General features: G+C 39.7%; 1 non-coding gene across 1 annotated transcript; it reads left to right on the forward strand.

Annotated features, from left to right (window-relative positions):
* Positions 1–5,197: 5,197 nt before the first annotated feature.
* LOC127108625 (small nucleolar RNA R71) lies at positions 5,198–5,304 on the forward strand. The gene has a single exon (XR_007796151.1). It is a non-coding gene; the product is annotated as a small nucleolar RNA R71 (small nucleolar RNA).
* Positions 5,305–5,512: the final 208 nt, after the last annotated feature.

A 5,512-nucleotide genomic window follows, 5' to 3' on the forward strand; every position in this document is an offset into this window, starting at 1 on the left:
GAAATGTCGTAGGATAGGAGATGTTTCCCACCCTATCTGATTCAGCAAATACAGGACACTTTCTCTTAGTCCAAGGGCAGTCATAGCCCAGTCATCAGCATATAAACTAGGTAGCATCTCTCTCGTGGCTAGTTCTTCAAATTTTAGTTTGTGAGCCATTCCTCTGAATTTGATACCCATACGGTCGATTTGTCCCATCTGGTTAGTGTTAGCTAGAGAAAAGAAAACATGAGTTTTAGTCAGGGTTTGGCCAAATGCCGAAAGAAAAGAAAAGTTTTTAATAAATTAATATAAATTAAGAATGAATACTAAACAGAAATTAAAAGAATGATTAAGGAAAAAAAATAGAAAAATAATAATAGAATAAGGAAATAATAAAATATTTGTGGGTTGTCTCCCACTAAGCGCTTTGTTTAATGTCGCAAGCTCGACATAAAAATAATCAATTACAATCTATAATTTCTGGAGGCATTTCGTCTAAGTGTAGGATTTGCGAATCTTCGTTGGTTTCCGCACAGTGATAGTGTTTTAGACGTTGCCCGTTTACGGTGAACGGTTCTATGGATTTTCCTTTAATTTCTACCGCTCCACTGGGAAAGATGTTAGTGATATGAAAAGGACCTGACCATCTGGATCGTAGTTTTCCCGGAAATAACTTTAGCCTAGAGTTAAATAAAAGGACTGTATCGCCTTGCTTGAAGATTTTCCTTGATATGCGCTTGTCATGCCATTGTTTTGTTCTTTCTTTGTAGATTCTGGCATTTTCATAGGCGTCTCTTCTGAGTTCCTCTAATTCGTTTATGTCAAGGATTCTCTTTTCGCCGGCGGCCTTATAGTTTAGGTTCAGATTTCTAATAGCCCAATAGGCTTTATGTTCTAATTCTACCGGGAGGTGGCAGGATTTTCCATAAATGAGCTTAAATGGGGTCGTCCCTATGGGGGTTTTATAAGCAGTTCGATACGCCCATAAAGCTTCTGGTAGTTTTAATGACCAATCTTTCCTTGAGGTGGCGACTGTTTTTTCTAATATTTGTTTAATCTCTCTATTGGACACTTCCACTTGCCCACTGGTTTGCGGGTGGTAAGGTGTCGCTACTCTATGCCTTACGCCATACTTAAACAGTAGTTTTTCGAGTACCTTGGATATGAAATGTGATCCACCATCACTGACTACTATTCTTGGGATGCCAAATCTCGGAAATATTATATTCTTAAAGAGTCTAGTTACTACTCGGGTGTCATTTGTTGGGGAAGCTATAGCTTCGATCCATTTTGAAACGTAGTCTACTGCCACGAGTATGTATTTGTTACCGAAAGAGGATGGAAAAGGTCCCATGAAGTCTATTCCCCACACGTCGAAAATATCTACTTCCAAAATACCTTTTTGTGGCATCTCGTCACGTCTAGATATGTTTCCTGTGCGTTGACATCTGTCACATTCCTTAATAGCCGCATGTACGTCCTTCCATATACTTGGCCAATAAAAACCGGATTGTAGGATTTTAGAGCAGGTCTTGGATGTACTTGCGTGTCCACCATAAGGAGCGGAGTGGCAGTGTTAGATTATATTTTCTACCTCTTCTTCGGGTATACATCGACGGAAAATACCATCGGGGCCTCTTTTGAAAAGTAAGGGATCATCCCAGTAATAGTGTTTTATATCATAGAAGAATCGTTTCTTCTGCTGGTAGGATAAAGTAGGTGGAACTATTCCGACAGCTAAATAGTTGACGAGATCAGCGTACCATGGCGTAATAGATATAGCTAAGGTGGTTTCTACTCGCTTGTCAGAGTTATTCTCTTCCAAAGTAGCTATAAGTTTATCGTACGAGAAATCATCATTAATTGATGTTCTTTCCGGTTCAAGGTTCTCAAGTCTAGAGAGGTGGTCTGCTACTACGTTTTCAGTTCCTTTCTTGTCTTTGATTTCCAAATCGAACTCTTGTAGCAACAAGATCCATCTTAGGAGTCTAGGTTTAGCATCCTTCTTTGTTAAGAGGTATTTGATAGCAGCGTGGTCAGTGTAAACTATTATTTTGGCTCCGACTAAGTAAGAACAAAATTTATCTAGCGCAAACACAACTGCTAGGAGTTCTTTCTCGGTTGTGGCGTAATTCATCTGTGCTTCATCTAGAGTTCTACTTGCGTAATATATGACACGAAACTTTTTATCCTTTCGTTGTCCTAAAACAGCACCTACAGCGTAATCGCTGGCATCGCACATTATTTCGAATGGTACATTCCAGTCGGGTGTCTGCATTATGGGTGCGGAGATCAATGCTTGCTTAAGCGTTTGAAATGCTTCTAAACAGTTATTGTCGACTATGAATTCAGCATCTTTCATCAATAGTCCGGTTAAAGGTTTAGTTATTTTAGAGAAGTCTTTGATGAATCGTCGGTAAAAACCGGCGTGTCCTAAGAAGCTTCGTACTTCTCTCACGGTTTTAGGGGGTTGAAGGTTTTCGATTACTTCTATTTTGGCTTTGTCTACTTCAATTCCTCTATTTGATATAATGTGTCCTAAAACAATTCCTTCTTGTACCATAAAGTGGCATTTCTCCCAGTTAAGTACTAAGTTTACTTTTACACATCGCTCAAGAACTCTTTCTAGGTTCTCAAGGCATTCTTCAAAACTTTGTCCTCATACGGAAAAGTCATCCATAAATACTTCCATGATGTTTTCGAGAAAATCGGCGAAAATTGCCATCATGCATCTTTGAAAAGTTGCAGGAGCATTACACAAGCCAAACGACATTCGTCTATAAGCGAAGGTACCAAAAGGGCACGTGAATGTTGTCTTTTCTTGGTCATCAGGGTGAATTGGTATTTGAAAGAAGCCTGAATAACCGTCTAGATAACAGAAATGTGAATGTTTTGCCAATCGCTCTAGCATCTGGTCAATGAATGGTAAAGGGAAGTGATCTTTTCGGGTTGCTTTGTTTAGTTTCCTATAGTCAATGCACATTCTCCATCCCGATTCGATTCGTTTGGTTATAGTTTCTCCTTTTTCATTTTCAATGACTGTTATACCACCTTTCTTTGGTACTACGTGTACAGGACTAACCCATTTGCTATCAGATATAGGATATATAATACCTGTCTCTAATAACTTGGTTATTTCCTTCTTCACTACCTCACTCAGGATCGGATTTAGTCTCCTCTGGTGTTCTCTAGAAGTTTTACAGTCTTTTCTAGCATGATGCGGTGCATACAAATAGAAGGACTTATTCCTTTAAGATCGGTGATGTTGTAACCTAGTGCGGTTGGATATTTTCTTAAGATATGCAGGAGTTTTTCTGTTTCGAGTCTTCCTAGGTCAACATTAACTATCACAGGTCGTTCAAGTTCTAAGTCTAGGAATTCATATCTCAGATTCTTGGGAAGTGTTTTCAGATCTAGGGTTGGTTTCTTAAGGCATTGCGTAGGGTCCGGTGTTATTGCTAAACATTGGTTAAGTTTGTCTTCTACAGGACAGTCGGATGATTTGTCCTTTTCTAACTCTGTTTCTTTTATGCATTCATCGATGATATCCATGAAGTAACATGTATCTTCTATTGCAGGTGCTTTCAAAAATTGGGAAAGAATGAACTCAATTTTCTCTTCTCCTACTTCGAAGGTGAGTCGTCCTCATTTTACGTCTATGATTGCACCGACAGTTGCTAAGAACGGTCTTCCCAGTATAATGGGTGTAATATCATCTTCTCTAATGTCCATAATTGTAAAATCAGTTGGGATGTAGAATTGACCTATGCGTACGGGAACGTTTTCAAGAATTCCTACAGGATATCTAACAGAACGATCTGCTAGTTGCACAGACATTTTGGTTGGTCTTAATTCTCCCATTTCCAGTCTCTTGCATATGGATAAAGGCATAACACTAATTCCGACTCCTAAATCGCATAAGGCTTTGTCGATGACAAATTTTCCTATGTGACAGGGTATAGAGAAACTACCCGGATCCTTGAGTTTAGGAGGCATGTTCTGGATTATAGCGCTACATTCGGCGAGTGTAACGGTTTCGCTATCTTCAAGTTTCCTTTTATTAGAAAGAATTTCTTTTAAGAACTTGGCGTATGAGGGCATTTGCGTAATAGCTTCTGTAAACGGGATTGTAACGTTTAATTGTTTAAGGAGGTCAACAAATTTTTTAAATTGGCCCGCATCTTTGGTTTTAACAAGCCTTTGAGGGTAAGGGACAGGTGGTTTATAAGGTGGTGGAGGTACATAAGGTTCCTTCTTTTCTATGGTTTCCTTATTACTCTCTTCCTTTTCCTTAGGTCTATTTTCTTCCTCAGTTGGCTTTTTAGGGTTTTGGTTTCCTATCCTTGGATCAGATGGTCCTTCCACTTCCGTTCCACTTCTTAATATGATTGCATGAGCGTGGCTTCTCGGGTTAGGTTGGGGCTGTCCAGGAAATGTACCAGTTGGGGCAGCAGTAGGCGCTTGTTGTTGAGCTACTTGTGATATTTGTGTTTCCAGCATTTTGTTATGGGTAGCCAAGGCATCTACTTTACTTGCTAGTTGTTTAATTTGTTCACCAGTGTGTACATTCTGGTTTAAGAAATCTTTATTGGTTTGTTGTTGAGAAGCTATAAAGTTTTCCATCATGATCTCCAAGTTGGATTTCCTAGGGGCGTTATTGTTATGTGTAGATGGGTTCGGCTTCTGATATCCCGGAGGTATAGCTGGGGCTTGATTTGGAGACTGTCCAGGTGCGTACAAAGCATTATTACTCTTATATGAAAAGTTTGGATGGTTCTTCCAATTTGAGTTATAGGTATTCGAGTAGGGGCTTCCTTGAGCATAGTTTACTTGTTCTGCTTGGATTCCTGTTAAGAGTTGACAATCTGTAGGAGTGTGACCTTGGATCCCACAGACTTCGCAATTCTGAGTTATAGCAACCACAGCGGTTGGAGGTGATACATTTAAACTTTCAATTTTTTGGACCAGAGCATCCACTTTTGCATTAACATGATCAAGGTTACTTATCTCGTACATGCCGGTTTTCGTTTGAGGTTTTTCCACCATTGTTCGTTCGGTTCCCCACTGATAGTGGTTTTGGGCCATGCTTTCGATAAGCTGGTAAGCATCAGCATAAGGTTTGTTCATTAGTGCACCACCTGCAGCGGCGTCTATTGTTAACCTTGTGTTGTACAAGAGACCATTATAGAATGTGTGAATTACTAACCAGTCTTCTAAACCATGGTGTGGACAAAGTCTCATCATGTCTTTGTATCTTTCCCATGCTTCGAAAAGAGACTCGTTATCTTTCTGTTTAAATCCATTTATCTGGGCTCTTAACATAGCTGTTTTGCTTGGCGGAAAATATCGGGCAAGAAAAACTTTCTTCAACTCGTTCCATGTGGTGACAGAGTTGGAAGGGAGAGACTGAAGCCATCTTCTAGCGCTATCTCTTAATGAGAAAGGAAAAAGACGAAGTCGAATTGCCTCTGAAGTGACACCATTAGCTTTAACAGTATCAGCGTATTGGACAAATACGGATAAATGAAGG

This window comes from Lathyrus oleraceus, chromosome 7, assembly GCF_024323335.1.
Source record: "Lathyrus oleraceus cultivar Zhongwan6 chromosome 7, CAAS_Psat_ZW6_1.0, whole genome shotgun sequence".
Taxonomy (NCBI): Eukaryota; Viridiplantae; Streptophyta; class Magnoliopsida; order Fabales; family Fabaceae; genus Lathyrus; species Lathyrus oleraceus.